The sequence below is a fragment of the Chiroxiphia lanceolata genome, chromosome 14 (genome assembly GCF_009829145.1).
Source record: "Chiroxiphia lanceolata isolate bChiLan1 chromosome 14, bChiLan1.pri, whole genome shotgun sequence".
Classification (NCBI taxonomy): Eukaryota; Metazoa; Chordata; class Aves; order Passeriformes; family Pipridae; genus Chiroxiphia; species Chiroxiphia lanceolata.
The window spans coordinates 14,520,179-14,543,263 of NC_045650.1; the positions used below are offsets into that span (position 1 = coordinate 14,520,179).

Genomic DNA, 23,085 nt, shown 5'->3' on the forward strand with positions numbered 1-23,085 from the left:
CTGCGGGCACCGAGCTCCGCCAGCCCGCCCTCACTGCGGTGGAGAAAATCATTCCCCCCCTTTTGATTTCAAAGCAACCTCTGCCTCTCGGGAACGGCACCGCCTCCCCACCCCCAGGGGACCAAGGGACCGGGGCGCTGCTGCGGGCAGCGGAGCCCCGGGAGCGCTCCCTGGGCTGCGGGGACCTCCCGCATCCAGCCCCGGAGCATCGCGGAAGGAGGAGGGGGACGAAAGCGGGTTCACTTCCGCCTGGCTGCAGGAACCACAAGCCCCCAGAATATATTAGAATAATAATAATAGGAAGGTTCCCCCCCTCCGCCACCCCCGTTTTTGTCCCCCTGGAAGGAGGGGGTGGAGAGCAGCGCGGCGAGGCTGCCGGCGGCACATCGATGTGCGGCCGGTGAGGCGGCGCGGCCGGACCCAGCTCCCCGCCGGCGCCGTGGCCGCGGCCGGCAGGACGGGCGCAGCCTCCCCGCGGAGAGGCCAGGGAGAAGGTCTGTGCTTTGCGTTCGTACCTGGCGTGGCCGGCACGGCCCTGCCCTGCCCCGGCCGGAGGGGATCGGCGGGCCCCGGCACCCACGGCCCCGGCAACAAAGCCCGGCCGGGGGTCCGTGCGCGGCTGCAGCTGGGGGGGCACCGGGGACAGCCCCGAGCTGTTGGTCAGTACCCGGCTCCCTTCGGTAGGTCCCGAATCTGTGCCTTCAAAGCACCCCGAACCCTCCCCTCTGTGCTGGGGGTTCTGGCTAGTGTGAGGCTCCAGGGAGAATGGGCTCTATGGGAAAGGCTCTGGGATGTGCCTGGCGGCGCTCGCTGGGCCTGGATGCTGCGGGACCCGGTGCTGCGCTGCGGGGCTGTGGCTGCAGGAGGGCACCGGGAGCTCGGCGGGTGCGGAAGGGGAGGGGAGGCCAAGGGCTCTGCAGGCTCCTCCTGTGAGCCACCGGCGAGACAGGCTGCTTGTCCTTTGGGCAAGATGAGCTCAGTCCCATGCCAGGTGTACCTTCAGTGACTTCCCATTCCAGTATCTTAGGATCAGTTGCTTTTCACATATTAAACATTTTCCCAACTTTACCTTTGTTATTTTTTAATCTTGAGGTTCAACGGGATGGTTTTGAGTGTCTTTGCATGAGGCACTTCCAGACTCACAGGAAGACATTAATTGGAATGGGGCGCCTTTGGAGCCAGTTGCATCCTCAGACTCCTTCTATTGCTGGAGACATAATCCATCTGCCTGTCTAGCCTTCCCAGTTTGGATCTGATGCCCTAATTTAAGGGATCACCATCAACTGGCTGAGCAGTTTAAGAGATTGGTAATGGTGAATTTTAGAATACTAGAAATGGGGATGAGCGCTGTGGACTTCTACTAAAACAAGACAGAAGGTTAAATTAGCTGCCTTCCCCTTGGGTCAGGTGCAGAGCTCCCCTCTGCCCTATTACTGTCACTTCAGTGCAGCCTTCAGGTTTTCTCTTTTGGCAGACTCTGGGCACACTCTGTCCAACAGAGATAGTGAGCACTGACATCCTGTAAGAACTTTGTTGCAGCAAAATCCCTAACAGAGGTCCTGGCAGGGATGACTTATTGGCCATTGGAACACCATACCATCTTTTCCACTCTTTTAAAGAAGTAACTGCTCTAATAAACTATTGCACCCCCACATGTAAATAGTTTTCTTCACAAAGGTGAAACTTGTGGTCTGTATGTCTTCAAGTCATTCTCATTTGAGTGAGAATTGTCAGGATCATACAAAGACTCGGTTCAGAATAAGTATATCTTAACTGAGAGAATAAATGTATTGACTGCTGTGATCTCTGGTATATGTTTTAAAAGGTAGAGAGGCTGACAAGCTGAATGGAGAGGGGTATTCCAATAGCTCTTAGGTTGAAAGTACTTCTTAACTAGGGATCATAAATGTGCTGATTATATTTATCTTAATTTGCCTTTTTAAATTTGTGTTTGTTGTCTAAGAGAGCTGAACACCTTGAATTCCAGAGTGCTTTGATATCTCAAACCTGTATACTGGTAGCTGAGCCTTGTACTTCAGAAGTTCTGCCAGAAGCCTGAACAATTTAATATGACTTTAAATGTATAGCAACATATAAGGGAAGTGATTTACTCAAGGCCAGTAAAAGACTGGGGAAAGCACCCTGGCCTCTCGCTGCCTTGTGGCTGCACTTCCAGTTCCTTTCCTTTCGCCCCTTTTTGTCCAGTCACAAGTGTGACAGAGTTGTTTAGGAGCTACTTGCCCTCCTTTCTTAACATTTTACAGAAACTACAATGACAAGGGAAGAGAAAGTGCAAGTGTTGATCTACATAGACTTCTAGAAATGAAGGTATGGCACAGAAGGATTAAAAAGCAGTGAGATAATGCAGACTGAGAACTGTTCTGTGAAAAAAAGAAAAAACAATGGGTCCATCTGTCATCTTGCTCATTTCCTTCCACGAAGTCTGAAGGTGTGTTGAAAACAATTTAAAAGTTCATGTTCTGAATCATGTGAATTAGGCTCCTGACTTATGTGTGAGAGAGTGAAGTGACTTATCAGTGGTCCTGCAGTCACAGCTTCATGTAGCATCCAGCTGGGGTGTGAGAGTCAGGTGGTTAATTGTAAAGAGTTTTAATAATGGGCTATGGAACCCAGTTATCCTTTTGCTTGTAAATCTGCAGAGGAAGGGAAATAATTTTCTTTGATTCTGCTTCCCTTTGAATAACTTCTGCCTTTCTACCTGGGATGTGACTAGAATTTGTGGTGGGGTCAGGATGCAACTCCTCCTTGGTTGACTGGAGAGGAAAGCCTTGCTTTTACCTAGTTAGGTGGTCGTGTAGATCTGCTGCTGTAACACAGTTAACAGCTGCAATAGCATGGCCAAGCCTAACTCAACTGTGGATCTTTTGTGTAAACTGAGTCTCGGGAAGGTAATCATCACTTCAGAGTCGGTTACGCTCAACGGTGAGCTTGGGATTTGTACCACATAAACATTTGCCTTAGCACAGAGAAGGCTGAGCAGTGGGTAGGAGTAAAAGTAGTAACATATTAACTTGGAATTATATTGTTCATTGTAAAGATGTCAAGGTAAGTGAGAGGTGCTGCTACTGAAATACAGTCCTGAAAGGTAGAGGTAGAGCACAGTGCTGAACAGTATGGTACAGGTAGAGCCATCCCTCTGCCACGAGGCAGCAGTGATCCAGTGATCTGCAGGGAAGCATGAGTCTTTCTGTGTCTGTTTTCTGATGTAGATGTTCGAATTGCATCTTGGTCTTTAAAAATTAAGATAACACCTCCCCCCAAACCCCTCCCAGCAGTGGCAATGTTATGTGAATGCTGTTGTGTGGATTTCTCTTTTAAACTGGGTTTACTCTCCAGGAGCCAAGGAAATCTGAATATTTATCTGCATTAGCAGAATGGTATTAAATACAAAATCCTTAGCTACCATGAATATTTATTTGTGTCTTAGCTGGCTTCAGACTGCATCTCTGGCTGATTGCCATCCCTGAAGGTTATTTTCACAGAGGTTTTGGAGTGGACGCTCACACACTGATACACCTCCGGATTTCATGTTCCCTGATTGTCAGTAGTTGGCAAACAACTACATGAAAACAGACAGTCAGTGGAGAAAGTATGGGCCCAAAAATACCTTTGGGCATCAATAGATATCACTTTAAATCATCAGATCATAACTATTCCAGTATATGTAAATATTCCCAGTCTCTCACAGTGCTCTCTAAGATTAAGCAAGTGCCTTAAAATTGCCTAGTTGAAGCCTTAGCCCTTCAGATAGAATAAGATGCATTTTGAGATCCTATAGGATTTTTTATTATGATCTTTCTCCCCAGTAATCTTTCTTACAGTGCACCACGTTCTAGAAGGTTTCACTATGGAACCAGTTGTCTGTAGTCACAGGGTCCTAGTCTGTTGAGCATAGCAGGGTATGGATAGCATGTCCCTGGACACACTTCATGGTGGATGAAGTGTTCACTGAGTGCACTGGAGAAGGTTTCTGAGTGTAGAGCTCTCCAGAGTGGTGCTGACTGTTGGGGGTATTTTGTGGGTAGTGCTATTATTCATCTTATATCACCATCTTATTCATTATTATTCATCTTATCACCAGCAGCCTGTCTCCATTCTTCATCAGTGCAGAGGGTCAGCTTAAGTATTATAGAAAGTTATTAATATTTATTAAAGCCTTAAGGTATGCTTCCAAATATACCCAAGAAAAATCACAGAATAATTTAGGATGGATGTGACCTGTGGAGGTGATCTAGTCCAACCTGCTGCTCAAAGCAGGACCAATTTTTAGCAGGGCTTGGTTCAGTTAAATTAAAAAATATCTCCAAAAATGGAGATCCCACTACCTCTCTGGTGCAATTTCAGCGTTTGACCATCCTTATGAAAAAAAAATAATATCTAATCAGAATTCCCAGTGTTTCAGTTTGTGTCTGTTACCTTTCACTGGACATCTCTTGGAAGAGTCTGGTTCCATCTTGGTAGGCATAGATAGATAGATAGAGAGATGGGTAGATTAGAGAGAAAGTGAGGATAGAAGAGATGTGAAAAGGTCCTTTTTATAGGTCCTGCACACTGCAGGCAGCCTTACAGTTTTTTTGTTTTCTGATTTTTTTTCTCTCACTAGACCTTGTTCAGACAGGGTTTTGGAGGCAGTGGTAGTGTGAGAGCACATGTAGTGCACTAAGATCCTCATGTGGTTTGCTCTCATGTGAAGTTAAGATTGGCACAGCTGTAGCCTGGCAATGAACCTGTCTCCTAAATCCTGCCTTCAAATGCAGCATTATGTGACAGACTGCAGGCCATGTTACAGGACTGGGTGAAGGGCTGAATTGATGTGTCTTCGTCCACCTGTGGGGTTTTCCGTAAGCCTCTTGCAGTTTCACGTCATCAACCCCATTTGTTGGCATGTTTTTTCCTAAGGGATTAGTTTGATTTTGGAGTGAATCCATCCTGTCATATTTGTATGGTTAAGACATTTCCTTCCCTGACACTGCACTGTTCCCAACCAGTGTGTCAGCAGTTTCCCAAACTTCAAACCTTGGATACCATCAGCTGGCAGCATTTTCTGCAAGGCAACTTGAGACCATGAGCATCAAACACTGTGTATTTAATAAATTTCTGTGGGATAGGGAAAGATATGGATCACCTGCACTGGCCTCGCATGTCACTAGGCCTCATGAACAAGAGCTTTGGAACAGCATGAAGCTGTGCCAGGGGAGGTTTAGGTGGGATATTAGGGAAAGGTTCTTCATCCAGAGGATGTTTGAGCAGGCTCCCCAGGGAAGTGATCACAGCACTAAGCCTGAGAGAGTTCAAAAACGATTTGGACAATGTTCTCAGACACATGGTGTGATTAGTGGGGTGTTCTGTGCAGGGCCAGGAGTTGGACTCGATGATCCTTGTGGGTTCCTTTCAACTCAGGATATTCTGTGATTCTGTGATACTATGAACATGTGTCAGTCAAAGCAGATCGGAAATGAAACCATTTAGGAGATAAAAACACCTTTGTAGGTGAAATAATGGATAATGTCCTCTCCTAAATACACCATTTGTGAGTGCTGAAGTTGAGAAGTTCAGGTTTAACTTTTGCCCTCCTACCCTTCTCCTGGACCACTGCTCCTTTCTCTACTGTTGTTGTTAGATTGTATGCAGCTGATTAATGATATCTTTTCCAATAAGCTCAAGCAGGATAATGCACTTTGACCTACACACGGTGATGTATTAAAAAAAATCAGTGAAACGCTGATTGAATTTTCAGTGATAATTTCTGTTCTAGTCCTCAATGGCTAATTTATGCAGGGGTTAGCAGAGAGCAATATCAAATAACATATCTTACATAATAAGACAGAGGATCAGCTGGAAAAACTGACCTGCTGTCTGGCAGTTGGTGTGAACGCTTTATTTGTGTGGAAGCATAAGAACTGCCGTATTAGAGTAGGTCTGAAGGTCACCTACTGTGCTGTTCTAGCCTGATATGACTTGTCTTGGGTGGCCCAGGACTTGCTGTCCCTTTCCCCACATTGCAGCTCGTTTTCTTGCCTTCACAGACCAGCACACAGATTAATATGTTTTTCAGAAGTTTATCATTATAAATTTAAGGATGCTTTCCAGCAGTAGTGATACTAAATTCTGAAATAGGCTACCTAGGAAGGCTGCAGCATCTTTGCTGAAGGTTTTGGGGAGTAAGAAAGCAAGTATTGCTGAGTATGTAAGTATTCAGTTGGGTGATTCAGGTCTGCACCATCAGCTTAACATCACTGAGAGCTATTTCCCAGCCACGTGGTCACTCCTGCCTATCTGCAGGACAGCCTCTCTTCCTTGCCCACCTCCCAGCTCTAGCCATCAAAAACATCCTGTTCATCCCCCCTGTGGGTGCCTGTACAGCACAGGTCTGACCAGGCAGGGCAGAGGCTGTGGCACTGCAGCCTTTCTGCCAGGTTAAGGAGTTCATAACATGTAGGGTGGTGAGGCCCTGGCACAGGTTGCCCAGAGAAACTGTGGCTGCCCCTTCCCTGAAGTGTTCAAGGCCAGGTTGGATGGGGCTTGGAGCAGCCTTGTCTAGTGTAAGATGTCCCTGCCCATGCACGGAGGGTTGGAACTGGATGACCTTTAAGGTCCCTTCCAACACAAACCAATCTGTGAGTCTATGATTGGAGCAGTGGTACAGGAAGGATTAACATGGACATGTTCTGGGTGCTACCATGCCAGAATTCTTTGGTGGACCATATTTGTCTGCATTTCTAATCCCTTCTTGAGTCTTGTTAAGTTCATTGTCTGGATGACTGCCGGGTCGATGAGTTCTAGGTTTTAGTTACCAATGCTTCAGGCAGAAAACATTTCTTAATTGCTTGTATCTGCCCACTTCTTAGTGGAAGTGGTAGTTCTTAAGCCCCATGAAGCACCGATGTGAGGGTGCACTGCAGGCAGCCAGAGAATCCTGTTTTTTTCCTGGTGATAGTGATATCCATAGAGAAGCTAAGTAAAGTATGGGAGAGGTTACCAGTTCCCTCTTTCGGGGTGCTGAGGTAGTTATACAAATACATAAAAAGATGGATTAGAGCAGCAGGAAAAGATATGCATGGAAATCCCAATCTAATTCCATTGAACTCAATAGGAATGTTTGCCCTGATCTTCAGTTTTACTCCACACCTAATCTTTAATGTATCTCATCAGTTTTTCCATTGCTCAGGGGCCTCATAAAAGTTTGATTAGCCCTTCTAAGGAAAACAGTTTATTGCTGAGAAACAGTGAATCAAATCCTCCAGATTAAATGAAAAGTCAGGAAGAGCCCAAAACCAAACAAGGCAATAAGATTGCTGACCTCCAGAAGCAGCTCTGGAGAGACTGTTACTGAAGGAACCTTCTCTCCTCATCTGCACAAGCTCCTGCAGCTGGGACTCCCAGACCAGCATGGTCACTCTTTGGAGTACACATTGGACAAACTTATCTGAGAAAGAGGGTCATAAGTACAGGAAGATACCCCTTCGGTGCTGAGGTCACAGGACTGTATCAGCTTATTTGGATTCTGTCCCTGATTCTCCCATTGCTTGGCTGTGAGAGGCTGGATTGTTCCTTAACCTCCCTGCACTTTGCCTCTCCCAGATAGAAAATTAGTTTTATTTACCTGTTTTAGGTCTCTGTAACACACTATGTATTATCCTCAGTCTTTGCAAAGACAGCTAGAGGCAAATCTTATAAAAGCTCCGTAAGTGCAGCACATTTTGGGCTGACAGGTCTTTAACTACCATTTCACTGGATATCCTTAACAGTTGCAAGGACTGAAATGGAATATCCTCCTCTTTCAAATTCAGAAAGGCACTTCAGAGCAGTGCCAGCCCAGGCCCTTGTTCACCACAGAGTGCTCTGGGAGGGGCACATGCCACGACAGATGACAGGAGGTTTCGTCACAGTGTGGGATTTCGTTTCTGCCACACCACCCGCAGATCGTGGCAACCATGTGACAAATGGGACAGGAGCCTTTTGCCTGTTTTCTGGAGTTTTCCCATAGGCTTAAAGAAACCATCCATTTTCATTTTCAGGTTAGTGCTTATATTATTAATTAATGAAGGGGGGAGATGGAGCGGTCTCTTGGCTTTGCCCTTCTTTAATTTTTATCAGGGGAAAAATTATACCTTGAAGAACTGTTTATTTTAAGATTTTTCCTCTGCTAACAGCTAATGACTTTTACCACTGATCTCCTCAGCAGTGGCTGGAATATCTTTGGCTCTGAGCCTACACAGGAAGAATAAGGTAATAATAAGCTGAAGGGTTGTTTTTAGGGGATTTTTGCCTATTGTTTGTTTTCTTCATGATGTGTTTGGTGCTTGTTTCCATGAGAAAATTCTAGGTAACCACAGAACTAAGGAAATTCTGGTATCTTGGGAACTGAGCAGTGAAAGATGAGAAGTATGATGGAGAGCAGATTTGCAGGCAAGAAACTGTTTATGTTTTTACAGAACATTCAGCAGTTGCCTGCAGTGCTATAGCTACAGTGTGGGTTTTTTCTGTAGAACACCCCAAGTTGGCTGCTTAACAGAATCTGAGAAGAATAAATTAGATATTAGAGATAATTTAAAAATACTACTTTTACAGACATATCCCAACTCTCTGGCTGTAAATATCCACCAGAAAAGCAGCATAATATCTTTACCTGGTGTTTTACTGTAATGTTTGTGTTTGTCTTCTTTCCATCACTCATTCTCACTCTGTGACGAGTGTGAGAAGCCTTAGCACTGACAGGAGGAGATGACATTTCCCCTCTAGCAAGTGTTACCACCTCTCTGCATCTGCTCACCTTCTGGAATCACTTAGAAGGAGACATCTGCAACAGTGGAAGGTTCTTTCCCCAAAGGTGGTGTCAAGAAATGCTGCTAGATTTACATTTTCTCTCTATTGAACAATGCTGGGTATTGAGTAGAGAGTCTTTCCAGTGGGCCATGTTCCTGTGGCAAGGTTGTAAATTCTCATTTGGTACAAGTTTTAGAACTTCCATCCCCAGAAGTATCTGATTGGAAGGAAGTCCAATGAAAATTGAAATTCTTGAAACTCAACAGTTCTGAAAAATAAGCCCTAAACAGCTCTGCTTATAACTACATAGGGAACGAGCTTTCAGTCCCTGTCCTTTTTGTTTTAACATATTTCATCTGTCAACTACAAAATCCTCAGCCACCTTCTGAACTCCTTAGCCAGGAAAGGACCCTCATAATTCAGTGGAGTCCAGTGACCTTGTGACCCAAAAGCTTTATTCAAAAGCTTTCCCTAATTCCATTGTGTTTCTAGAGAATTCATAATTTTCATGCAGTTCATACAGAAGGAAATGTGCTGAGCAAGATACAGAAATAGTCATTTGCTTTCACTGTCCAGATATGGCTTCTTGAATTTTCCAGTCAAGCTCAAGAACTATTGGTATTTATTCAAGTAAGATGATAAAATGACTTATTTTCAGTTGGCAATTAGTACATTGGCTTTAGGGAATGAAAACTGTGTTACATGAGAAACAAGAACAGCAACATCAACAAAAGATTTTCGTCTGTTCCTTGTGCCAGTTTGTGTTGTATGTAAATCTGTAACTCTCAGCTGCCTTACCATCACCCATGTCTGGAATCTGGGGTGTGCCTGTGGTGTGGAGTGACTTGCCTTTGCTAGCTCTTTGTCAGCCTTGTTTTGGAGAACAGCTTGGGAAGCTGAGGGCTTGTTGAGCCTGCCAAGATCCATTCTAGTGAATCCATGGCACTGTCATCCCTAGAGCTTTGCACTTTTGACTTGGAGTGAGGTTAACCATCTACTGGACACCCTGCAGATTTTTAATACCAGTCTTTACTTCAGAAGTTCCCGTCATGGGGATATCAAGAGGGATCTAAGCAGGTGAAGTCATGATTACTATTTCCTAGAGTAAGTGCAATGATGAGGAAGAGGGATCTGGGCACATGATACCTGTGTGGATTGTTTTAGCCCCTCTTTAATCCCTTCGGTTTGGGAGTGGAAATAACACCCCCTTTTTTTCTTCATGTTTCTCGGATGAAGAAAAAAAATGAAATGAGCTCTGCCTTTCTGTATGTTTCATGCAGAGAGCTTGTGAGGTAGTAGGTCATCTCTCAGTTAATGTGCTTCCTGTTTTTCCATAAACTGACTTCTTCTTGTAGGTTTTTCCAGATTTGATTTGCCTGATGCATGTGATGAGTGGAGTTGAAACATTCTCTTGATGGTTAATAACCGGCCAGGAAAGAAACTGAGCTTAGCATCCCTGTCCAAGAGGCACAAAGTGTGAACTATAAAAGGACTGCAGAGCATTTTTTCAGAAATTAATTATTAATTAATTAATTCAGAAATCTGCATTAATCCAACCAAGAAGACAGACACTTAAGCACAAAGGCTATGTTCATTATTGATGTCTCACATTCTGTGAGACATCTTAGTTAAAGTGGAGCTTACCTATGGGTCCCAGAAAGGGCAAAATATCTTGTGAAAGTTTGCATATGTTATCCTGTGTCTTGATCTGGACTTCTCTCTGGAGAGTCCAGACCTTGGGTGCTTTTTACTTAACTCCGAGGCTTAAATTAGGAATGGGGTGAAGTTTTGCCTCTTTTTAGATCAGGACAGTCTTAATTTTGAATCCAGGTAAGCATGTGGATTTCATACTCTTTTTAAAGAATTTGAGGCACAATTTCCAATTTTCTATTTGGGATTTCTTCTGGTTCTCAATGAGAGAGTCAAGTTGGATATCAATGAATATACCATTTGTGCTTACAAGTAATTACAGCTACAATTGATTGCACACAAAATTAGAAGCAATTTAAATAAAAAAAAAAGCTCTAATTTTAAGAACTCTTATGTTGTTTGTCTAAAGTGTTTTAATGCATATGAACAAAGGCTGTTCATTTCCTTCTGTTGTGTGTGCAAAGTTTGAATAAGGTGCTTATCGAGTGCAAGTTGTTACAAAGGAGAGGGATTTCTTTATTGTTTGACTTGTGAAATACATTTTATGTAATGAAGCCCCGATTACCTAAATTAAAAATCCCAAACAATGCTGTTGTCTCATTTGGTAGGAAGCAGAGACTGTGTGGACAACTGAAAGCTTGCTTAAAGGCAATCTGTGACCCGCTCCATACTATTCTTATGCTAATGTGAGAATGGGTATCCTGGGCACCATCTGCTGTCCCTGAGGTCCCGGCCTTGGGCATTCAGAATTGGTTTGCTTTATTAATGCTAGGCCATCCAGAACAGCAGTGGTGCATTTGTTATAGTCTAGGAAATCAGAAGTTGCAATTGTAAGCATACAGAGATAACTGTCACTTTTAATAATACACTCAAACATGATAGCCACCACTTTTTCCAACCTCTTAGGCAGAGATGCCATCTTTCAAGCTATAGTTACCTTCAGCAAATCCAACAAAGGCTTCTCTGGCTTTTCAGGGTGATGGGGTTTTACTTCCTTGGAAGGTCATTTCATTAGGTACTGGATGGATTTATTGGCTGGCTCTGCATTTTAACTTTTGTAAATGCCCCTTAGAGAAACAGAAGACTGTCTTGATATAAATCAAAATTAATAAATAGGACATACAACAGGATTATTTTTAGAGAGGCTAAAGGGATGGGATATCAAATATCCTCAACTAGCCTAATTAAACCAGTTGAGGTTTAAAGGACACCACTCATCAGTTTTGCCCAAGTTTATTGTCAGGACAAATGACTACAATCTCAGTTGTAAGTACCTAATAAAGTCTCCTCTAATGATGATTCTGTTTGTGCTTATTAGCTATATGGTTCTTTTGGTGTCCAGGGCTCTAATTAGAAAGCAATTCCTCCTTCTGTTCAGCATGTGAGTACTTAGATTGCTCATTATCAAGTGCCCATCAGGTACAAGTCAGGATAGTTCAACTGGTAGTCAGCAAGCCAGGTCCTTCTGCCCTGCTGCCTGGGTTGGTGGTGTCCAAAGAGGCAGAGCACACAAAGCTCACAACTGGCATGTGTCCTGCTCCATCCCTGCCAGGGTGAGTGGCTGCTCCTGATCTGATACCCAGCCTGCAGCCTCCTGTAGAAAACAGCATCTTGGCTTCCATTTTACAGGTGAGGAGGTGAGGCAGGGCTAATACTGTGCCTTGTGTCCCCAGGCCTGGATTGGCACTGGGAGTGTTAGGGCTGTGCCAAATTCGGCCCCAGACTGCTCACAGTGGAGGTATAAGGGGAACTGAAGGTGTTTGAGATGTGGGGAAACGATGAGGCCATGGTAAAGCAATGTGGTCTCAGCTGATGTGAAGCTTTTCGTAGTGTCCTGGTGAAGGAGCACGTTATGGCAGAATGAGAAAGGAACAGGTTGCCCAAGCTGTTGAGTGATACACTGAGAGTGTAATTTTGGGTTTTGGATGCTGAATCTCCTGATTGCTCCATTTCAACTTGATGTGTGTGCAGAATTTATTTATGGTGACCTCTGTGATGAAAAGAAATAGCCAGTTACCTAAGTAAGCAGTACAGCCAACAGGGAGAACCACTTTCAGCAGCTGCTTTTGTCCCCTCCCTTGCCTCCAGAGCTTTCTGTTGTTTCTTTCAGTTATGGGTGAAGGAGGCAAGCACTGCAGGGCCAGGGAAAATGAGAGTTAATTACACTGTGGAAGGGGATTGTTGCACAATGCTGGTTCTTTCCCATCGCTGTCTCAAGTGCTTGACAGTACAACAGAGCCAACAAAGGTGTTCTTCAGTACCATCCTTTGCTTAATCTGGAGGCATTGGAAATACAAAGCTGGACCTCTTTCCCTTAAATGAAGACAATGAGGAGAAGGCTTCTTTTTAGTGTCAGTATTCATGTAAGTTGTACCAAGGTCAAGTGAAATTCAGCAGAGGTGGGTCTAATATTACATATATATTTTAGAAAATAGAGTAATATCTTAACAGCATGTATTTGCACTCCTTAAGTTTCTGGGTGAATCTGTATTTCAGAAAATCTAAAACCCAGTCCTGTTTGCTGCAAAAGCTAGAAGGAAGTCCCTGAGACAGGCATAGAGGGGAAAATATTTGTATCTGGAGGACTAAGTTGAACACTGGGATATGAAAGATTGCTCTAGAAGTCAGTCTAGGTTATAGAATCATAGAATCCATCTCCCTCACTTTCTGGTATTACTTACATGCCACTCCTGCATTTGGCACATGGAAAAGAATCCTTGTTTAAGAAACTGTCTTAGTGGAGTGCTGGTGTAAAACAGGTGAAGAAAGGGGAGATGTGGCATTCTGCAGGATGAGGGGGAAGCAGACAAGAATGTCCTCTTTGGCTCTTCTCAGCTGAGGTGCTGAACTTACATGGAGATGTGAGTACATAAGACATGCTTACAGATTGCTGATTACTCTTCCATTTCTCAGGATGATCAGATCCTTGTAAAGTCGGGCACTGACCACAGGTACATTGCCAGGCTGCTCAGGGGCTGCTGCTCTGCTGTATTGCCAGCTGTCCACGTGGAAGTTGTTCAGCACCTGGATGCATCTGCTTGTGAATGTGGCCCTGTAGATCCATCTGCAGGGCTAGTGCAAGCACTGAACCAGGTATGAGAGGTTCAAGGTCCCTCGTCTGTCAGGACAATTTCATCCCACATCAGGGACTAGTGTTTGCATCTCAGCTCAGTACAGTAATCACTGGGTTTGCATATGCTGATTGAAAAGACTCCCATTTAAATGTGGATGATGCTTCAGAGTGATTCTGATGCTTTAAAACATTGGAATTGGTTTGTTTTCAACTAATTGAGGAAGGCACTGAAATACTGAAACCTCAGAAAGTGCCATGAAGCAAAATAGTTGTCTTCTTCTGAGATCTTGTGTGCAGTACCTTTAGCTCTCACAAGCTGGGACTGAAGAGTATCTGCAGGGGGTGTTTGTGTAAATGCACAGCAGAAAGGACTTAAAGACATGTTTATCATCTGGGATGCCAGTCTCTTTCAGTGGTTGACCAAAAAATTCTGCTCTGCTTGTATGTTGCCTGTACACTCTGATAATTAATAGCAGTACATGGTGTGAAACAGAAAAAAGTTAATTTCTGGTGTTCCTAATTGATTCTTCTCTTGCAAGATATACTGACAGGGTTGATTGAACACTTTCGAAATACGTTTTTAGTTTCTTTCCTAGAAATAACATGTGCCACTCCACTGGAAGACAGTTGACACTAACAACTAGGTTCTGATGAGTGAGTGAAATCAGAAATGGCCAGAAGTGACTACTGTTAGAAATGAAGAGTTGGTGTCTGCACATGTCAGTGCTGTGTTCCTTATGTTTTTCTTTGTTGACTGGATAGGAAAAATAGTTTGGTTAACATGCTGGTGCTTACATGAGGTGTAGGGATATCTGTCAAAATCTATTGAGGTCCTTTGAAAAGTTGTGAAATAACATTTCTGCAAAGGACACAGAAACTCTTGGAGAGACTGCAGCAGTGCTAGACAGCTTTCCAAGCCTTTATCACAGCCTGGAAGTCTCCATCTTCAAGAAGGCCCCATTTATACATTTCTATAAACAACAGGAAGGGAAAGTTTGTGTCCAAAGAAGTTAAAAATAAATTGTGAAGATAGACATGTTCAGAGATGGCAGGACTGCAGTGGGCAAGTCTTGATTCTTCTGTGCAAGACCCTCTAGAGTGACAACTTTAGTTAGGGAGAGTGTAATTATTTGCTTTTGGAATGCCCAATATTGTTTCCTTCAAGCTGAGTTAACTTACTGCCACAGCATATTCCATTTGTTCTGTTGGTAGCTGCTTGTGGTTGTCTTCTGTTCCCCTTGTTATGAGAAGGGCAGCTGGGGAGGCCAGAGGACAAGGATGGCTCTTGGAGACACTGGATGCTGACATTGGCTCAGCTTTCATCACGATTATTTTTGTATCTCTGACTTGATCTAAACTGACCAAGGCAATTGGTTCCTAGGTAAGTATTTTAAGATGATGAGATATCAGTGTTACACAAAGATTTTGGAAAACCAACCTTCTCTCCATCTCCCTAAACTTGCCGCTGCTGCTTGGTGTGATGTCCCAGCTGGGAATCAAAGCTTCACAGTTAACCAGGAACCGGCACTAGAAAGTTGGAACTTGTTCATTTGCCCTTTTTCAGATGTAACATAGAGTTAGACACAGTGGATGGGCTCTGGAAGCTACTAATTGTAACTCCCACTTTTTCCAAAGCCAGGGAAAGGCTGAGCAAAAGTGCTTCTATTAGAGCACCTGAGCTGAGTGTACCGGGCCATGTTGGGATGACGGTTGGCTGGAAAACAAGAGCTACAGTATGTTCTCCCCAGTCACCAGCTTCTCCTTTCTCAGAATTCTCATGAGTACTCACTTTATACCTGCAAATTAAAACATATTTAAACCTTAGAAAACATCTTGTGATGTGATATTTATCCTTGCATTTGTGCACAGTCATGGTTCCTTTCTAAGGAGAAAAAGTTCTACCAGAATACAGGCAAGGAAAAAATCTGAATAAAACAGTAACAGCAGAGGAGCTGGGAAGAGCAGGACTGCTGTTTTCCTCCTGCTGGTTCTGTTCATCTCCTGGTGCTGCTGGGACACCTTCTGCTTGCAGGTCCTTACTACACGTGCTCAGCAGGAGCTCTTTCCCAGCTGATTTGCAAGGCCTAATTTAAACTGGTAGATCAAAACACTTGCAGCTCTGCATATGCTTCCTCAGGAGAAAGGAATGTTTTCTCATTCCTGTCTTACTTCATATTTCACAGCTGCAGTTTGTCTTGTTTTCTCCCTGCCTAAGGCCCAGCAAGTGCCGCAATGCACAAGGGTTTAAAGGATTATTTATTTTAGGGCATTGATGCCTTCTTTGAAAAGCTGTGTGTGTTTAGTTTGTTTTACCAGGGACTCTTATTAGAGCAGCATGGGGAGTTTTCAGGGAGAAAAGGGAGGCGATGAGTGTGCATATCTCTTCCCAAACTGTGTTATATAAAGAGAGACCTCTCAGATTATCTTAAGCAGGATGGATTGTGATGATCTTTGCTCCCACGTTCTTCTTTTGCAGTGGCTGTACATCCCATTCTCTCCACCTTTGATAACTCCATCTCTGATTGCACTGATAGCTGAATGTCCTTAAGTTATCCATCACAGGTGGAAGTGGTAGGAAAGTTAACTTCAATTAACTTCATGATGAGTCCTTAGCTGCACCATCTCCAGACAAAACTGATTCTGGTTAGAGTGTTGGAAGTGAAGCATCACTAAAGAGCTACCAAGTCCTGATCCCTGCCCTGGGGCCTCTATATCATCATGCCAATGGTCCGTTGCTGCCCTACTTCTAAGAAAACTTCTTGGAAAAGGAGGTAGATTTACACCTTGGAAGAATAACTTGGAAACAGCCATGATGGCTCTTAAAAGCCATCTTAAAAGCTTTCATCCTAGTAACCTGTTAAGTGTCTCGACCATCTTGCACTCCAGGGTGATCTACAGCACCAAATCTTACTGTTTTGCAGTGCCATCTTGCAAACATTGATATGCAGCCACCAAAGGAGTGCAAGGACATGGCCTGCCCCCTTAAATGGGAGGAGACGGAGGTGTGACCTTCCTGCCAGCTTGAGATCCTCAGAGAATGAATGGAGTCTTGTCTCATGCAGAGCTTGTATTTGATTATTTACTCTAATAGTTGTATCACCTTGCCATCCCTCTTCTTCCAGAAAAGAATTCAACAACAGAACTCAAAGAGTGTGGCAAGGCTGAGATATATAAATGTAAGTTAAAAACCCCCTCTGTCTGTAGTATCATTTGCATTTTTTAATTCAAGAGAGAACTTGCAAGTGCATCCCTAGTGTGCCACTGATCAGCCTCTCTGATGTCTGGAAGGCTTTTGTCACCTTAGGGCTGGTTTGTCATGCCTGTATGGGAGTGCTGGAGGAGGAGGTTGGCTGATGTATTGGGATACGTATAATTAATGTGCTGCTCCCTTATCTCCCACCCTCAAAGTGAGTAAGATACAAGGCTAAATCTTACCTTAAACCTTCCCTAGAGCTTTGGAAGTTTTTGCATCAGGGCTTCCCAGATAGCCAGGCTTCAGGCTACTTGATGAACGTTGCATCCCAAACCTGGAGAGACATTGATGGATTCAGTAGAGCCTTGATGTGTCTCTCATACAGCCAAAGGGCACAGACTCTCCTGGTGTGTCTCAGGCTGCATGAAGTGAGTGTGACACTTCTAACAGTGTAAGAGGTTTCCCCTGAAATACACTTTGTATAGGTCTGTAAGTGCCAGTGCAAATGTGTTTGATTATTGAATGTAGGTGTCCCCTTTGTGATAATTGAGAGAAATTGGGTAACAACATTCACAAGGGGAGAAGACAATTCCAATACCTTTTTTTTTGCCTAGAAGAAGCCTGTAGAAGAAAACATGCTTCTAATGGGGATATGTGCTGCTAGTCACTATGAATCATCAATTTGATGAGGTTGTATATTTTTCCTAAAATCCTAGCTCCAGAAGTCAGGTGATTTATGGGAAGATTCTCTGTTTTCATTTAAAAGACAGTTTCTAATTCTCCCTGTTGGAGAAGAAAAGAAGGCTTGAAGCTGCAAAAGGCATAAACACCATAAGGCAAATAAAACCTGCAATATCTAAACCCATCTTTATTTCTAAGCCAATCTCATTATTTTTTAGGATCTGAGTAATGATTTTTGAATGCCCAGGTTGGCTGTGGAGCCAAGAGACCTGGTTTTCACAAGTGCTAAGTGCTTTACTCCAGCTGTCACACCTATAAAAATCACCCATTAAAATCATGCCTGGGGTCCAGTAGTCAGACATCCACAGCTGGGGTGGAGAGAAGAAATGTGGATATATGGCACACACACAGAGCTGTACCATACCTGCCCTATAGTGTGGTAAATGTGGACTGTGGTAAACAACACAGCTTCTGAGGCAGAAGCAAGAAATCACAGTAGGGTTTTCTTCATACAGTCTTTTTGGTCTTTTATAATGTGAAATATTAATGTAAAAATATTATGAGCTGGTTATGAAATCGACATAGTTGAGATTTACATCTAAGGAACAAATTAGGTTAAAGGGAGGGGGAAGCAGAGGAAAACACACGATAGCAAAGGGAAGCCAGAAAGGATCTTTCTGTGGGGAATATTCTGAAGTAAAACTAGGGAAATTTGGAATTCTGTCTTCATTTGAAAAAGAGGGGTTGTGGATACTGGTGCAAAGTCTTAATTTTGCATCTTGCAGTGTTATTTTATTACACATGTTGCTGTTTTGAGGTTTTCCTTAAGGCCTCAGCTCTTGGATTCAGGGGAAAGTCTCAGCATCCCTTAAGGAAGTAATTTCCTGTGTTTCTCATCCATGAAAGAGAAAGTGGAAATTTGATCCAAAGAGGAGAAACCTTCCTCTGTCCCCAGCCCCAAGACTGTTGTTTGTGTGTATTTACTTTTAATCTTACTCTTGATTTTCAAGTGCTGGAAGTTAGTGATATTTCAGCTTTTACCCCAAGGTCACTGATTGAACCTCGTACTCTTCTCAGTGGAGCTTACCTTGCTGAGCACTCAAGGCTGGGATGGCAGTGCTGCAGCTCTGCTACACTTCAATCTAAGGATAACACTTTCCCTGTAATTACACTTTTTGGTCTTTTTGCAGTGAAGGTCAGCTTTTTTGAAAGTCCAGGGTCAAGGCCAGCAAATAACCAGAATTCTGTAGCTTTAAAATAGCCTAAAGTTTTAAAACAGAAATAAAAAGGGAGAAAATTGCCCAACATAAAATTTTGGGAATCAATATATTTTGTTTCTTTATATTGTTTTTACAGGTAAGTCTGGCATGAAATGTGTGAATCCATGTTTGAGTTATTGACAGCCAATTAGTAAGTCTTATGCTCAGTCTTTACTTGAGATGCTTTTTATATTTAAAAGATGCTGTAATAGAAATATTTTTTCCAGCGGGTTCTCTGGGCTTTGTAGGTCTTCTGGTGGGGAAAGAAGATGACTTGGCATTTGAGTGAAAACAACAGAAATGTGTGTGTTTGTGAATAGCAGTAAAGAAAGGAGAGTCCTTAATGTGGCTGCATGCTATATGTTCTACCTGCTTGTTTTTCCAATTAGTGTATATACAGCAAAACCAAAAGTCCCTCTGTGAAAAGTGCCAAGCCAAACCTTCCTAACAGAGTGCTCTGAATAAGCCTTTCATTCCACAGTTCTCCTTGTGCTTTTCCGTGCAATAAGCTGATATTTCCACCTACGTATTCTCCTGCTGTAGGAGGCCTTTCTCTGTTTGCTGGGGATCTTCCTGAACGTGGGGGGAACACAAAATCCCTCTTCCTGCTAGTGAAAGAAGGGAGCTGTTTAGTACAATGCAGTGGTAGCTGGCAGGTGAAACTGTATGTCCACAGAAAGAGAAAAGTATTCTCTTTTCTGCATAACGTGGTTTAAAGTGGGTTAATTAACACCGACCCCATTTAAAGGGATGGTTTATGTGCCTGCTTGAGGGAGGAGAAGGTAGAGTCTCGCTTGTGTTGGTGGAAGTCTCTTTCAGTGGATCTGCAGCCCGGTGCTGGGCTGAACAGGCAATGAAGCCTGACAAATCCAGCAGCTGTTTGCCCCACAAAGAGCCAGCTGGTTTGAAATCCAGGCTGTGTCGAGGAGCTGCCTGCATATTCAAAACCAGGGCATACTTGCTCCTTTAATTAGTGTTCCCCCTGGTCCTCGTAATATGGGTTTGTGACAGAGGGCTTGTTCACAGAAGATCAAGGATTTCCTGCTTTCCCAGCCTCTCCAAGTGGGTAGGGAGGAGGACAGCTGGGGGGCTGCTCCCTGCATGGAAGGGTTGCTGTGTGGCTCAGGACGAGTCTCGGCTGTGGCAGAGGTGAAGCTGCTCCTGCTCATTACAGACAAGGTTTGTGTCAAAGCAGTGCTGAGCATTTTGAGCCAAACTAAAGCAATGTTTAAACTCAAGGGAGGATTCTGGCAGAGATGGAGCTTTAGGGACTTCAGACCTTTCCTTGGGTTCATCTCTCATCTCGGTGGTTATGTCTGTAGTGTGAGGGTCCAGCAGAGATCCCACCCAGGTGTGCCCTCCACCAGCTCCAGGAGCAAGAGGGAAACCTCCTATGTGACTAATGCAATGCAGCTAACAAGGCTCCTGTTAAATGACTTACTCACTGAACTCTGATGATTCAGTTGTCTTTTGGCCCTGCAGGTCCAGACTCTTTTCCTGACAAGGTATCACAGTTTTCATAGCCTTGCTGATAAGCCCTGGGCACTTGAGAGCACAATGAAGGAATTTACCTGATGCTCCCAATCTCCACAGGGGATATTGCCTTTTGGTGTCCTTTATCAGTGACTTCTTCTGGTGATACAATCAGGGAACTGCTTGTATTGAAGTATTATTAGTAACGCTGAGAGCTGTCAGATCACTTTGGGTGGATTTGCTCTCTCTCATTCCATGTAGGAGAGGCAAGGCAAACCCTCCATTTCCAGGGAAACAAAAGGTATTGCACTCCCAGTAAAGCTTCTTTTTGAAATGAATGTTGATAAATTAGCAAACGGCTGAGTGGGGTTGTTTATTCTATGGAGGCAAAGCATTGATCCCCCCCAAGACTGACGGGTTTTTTTTCCTCATTTCAGCAATATAATTGGGAATGGATTAAGCTGTGACTCAGTTTAACCCTTTATTTGTAGGTATGATGTTACAAAAAATCCAAATGAGGAGAAAATAGAAATTGGTATTTAGAGTCTCAGGAAAGTGTGGAAAGTTAACAACAGTTTGCTAATTTTTCATATTATTATTTTATGCTTTTATGCAGAGAAATAGAGAAGGAGGTCTGAAAAATCTCGTTAGAAATCAGTAATTTCCTTCTCTATTTTACCTTGACAGAGAAAGAAGAAATTCAGACTAAAATGCTGTGCTATGGGTAACAGCAGAAAGACCTTATTGCATAAAAGGGGCTGGACTATAAGAATTATCTCCAAGAAGTGTCTTCAAGGAAAACCACAAAGTGGGATTTGAAGATGTAGTAAAATTTTACCGGTGCTAACAGCTTTGGCAGCTCTGAAGCAAAGACAATGTGGAGGGCAGTCAGTTGTGAGGCTTGTAGGCTGCAGCATCTGCTCTCTGAGAGGATCCCCTTTTGCACAGAATCGTTCTGCATGATCAGAAGAGGTGTGATAGGGGGGCAGAATGGGACTGTTTGCCTGCCCAGAGACTTTAGAGCTTCTTTGGAAGTGGCACTGAAGTAAGTAAGAGCGTGGCAGATCATCTTCCTCTGTACTGCATTAGCTGCTGAAAGAAATTGTACATGTTGTTTAATTAAGTTTCCAAGCTGTGTAATAGCATGTTTGCTGGAGAGAAACTTTAATGGCACCACAAAGTGTCCTTGAGCAAATTAAAAAGATATTACTTTGAAAGGTAACTGCTCTGAGCCACAGAGGGACTTCTGGGAAATGCCTGGGATGTCTCAGGCAGAAAGACATGTCTTTGTTATCAGGAGGATAGTCCATGCTCCTGGGCATCCACTGAGACAGGGAAGATCTGCCATTCCCAGGAGAACCTTACAATGTGGCTTCTGGTGGGGAATTCTTCCCCAGCCCTCCAGAGGGGAAATGGGTGAAGTTCAGAGATCTGATGGCAGTCCTGCCCACATCCCCAGGGAAACCCATCCATCGCTGCCTTGTGGACCTGAACCCCACAAACCCAGTAAGGGGATTCCCACTGCTCTTGGTAGCTTTGGAGTGAGGCATAATTGCTTTGTTGCCACATTGAGGGCTTTTAGAGACAGCAAACTGGGGTGGAGACTATAAAATGTCAGTCATGCATCCTATGTCTCCCTTCTTCCCATCTTTCTATGTTTTATTCCCATTTGATTTTCATATTCTTTTGTCCAGGGCCTTGTTTTCTGGGCACTTGACCTCCTGCAAACCCCTCTGGTCAGTGGTGTGAAGGGAGGTTCTCAGACTGACTCCTCAGGGTTGTGGACTTTTCACTTGTGGCACCAGGAGAGCTGCCAAAGCAGCCTGAGCCCGAACATCTCTCACACCCGCATTCCGGCCACCCTGGCACGGGGTGTGGGGCCTGACTTTGGATGTTCATTTGGATCTGAATTTGCCTGTGTCGAAAAGCACTTGGATCAGACCTTAGGTTCAAAACCCCCTGAGGATGTATCTGTAGCCAGCTCCCAGAGCCAGAGGGGCTTTGACTGAGGCACTGGGTACTTTGGATCAGCCCAGGGCTGGGGTGTGAACCTCCAGGAGAGGCTGGCAATGGGTGCTGGGGCAAACTAAAGCTCATTTCTTTCTGCTTGGCCCTCTGCTGCCTTTCTGGAGGCTGTTGTGCTGTAGCAGGGGCAGGAAAGGCAGGAGTGTCTTCACCCTTCAATCCGAGGGACCTGACGAGAGGTGAGAGGTGTGAACTGGGGAAGCAGTGAGGGTTGCATTGGGCTTGGTCCATTATAAACAAATGCTCATTGGAAACCTTGCTTTTGGTTTCTATGTCCAGCTGTCCCTCTTGGATGCTTCACTTGGCAAAGCTGTGGCTTCTGTACCTTCTCTGTGAGTGCTGGTGGGAGGTTTCCTGCACGAGGCTGCTTTGCTCAGATGCCTCTGGGAGGTGCCCCCGCTGCCAGGCCAGCCATGCCCTCCCCTCGCTGCTGGGGGGAGTGTGGAAATCAAACATGTGCCCAGGTAGGGCACGAATCCCAGGATGTCTCCATCCCGAGTTTTGTTTTGCTGCTGTGTTTTGTGCACTCTGCCAGGTGAATTCCCATTCCTGGTTGTCCTTCAGCAGGCGTGGTTCTGTCCTCCTGCAGCTTCCTCACTGACGGGGAGGCCGTCGCAGGGCTTGCACCTCCTGGGGGATGCACATTTATTGCTGAAGTGTTTAGGGTTTTAGAAATTACTCTCTGATTCTGCAGCTGACAAATTCCCCAACACCAACACCTCTCCCCCTCCTTTCCTGCCCGCCAAATTTTCCTTTGATGAAAGCAAGCAGCACGTGCACTCCCAGCGCTGGTGAAAGGGAATTTCCTAACTCAAGGTGAACTGTTAGGGCATGTGTGGGCTCCCTTTAGGAAAGGGAGTATGTTTGTAATAACATTTTTCCTGTGTAGAGCAAGAGTTTTTGATCTAAAAGTTCAGGTTGCTTTTTGGCTTCCACAGTGGCTC

The 23,085-nt window shown here is 44.3% G+C and overlaps 1 protein-coding gene across 1 annotated transcript in view; it reads left to right on the plus strand.

Moving 5' to 3' along the window:
- The first annotated feature begins 391 nt into the window (after positions 1–391).
- PAK3 (p21 (RAC1) activated kinase 3) overlaps positions 392–23,085 on the plus strand; it is a 127,975-nt gene continuing 105,281 nt past the window's right edge. Inside the window, exon 1 of the mRNA XM_032702438.1 lies at positions 392–494. The gene's annotated coding sequence lies outside the window, so the exon portion shown is untranslated. The remainder of the gene's footprint in view (positions 495–23,085) is intronic.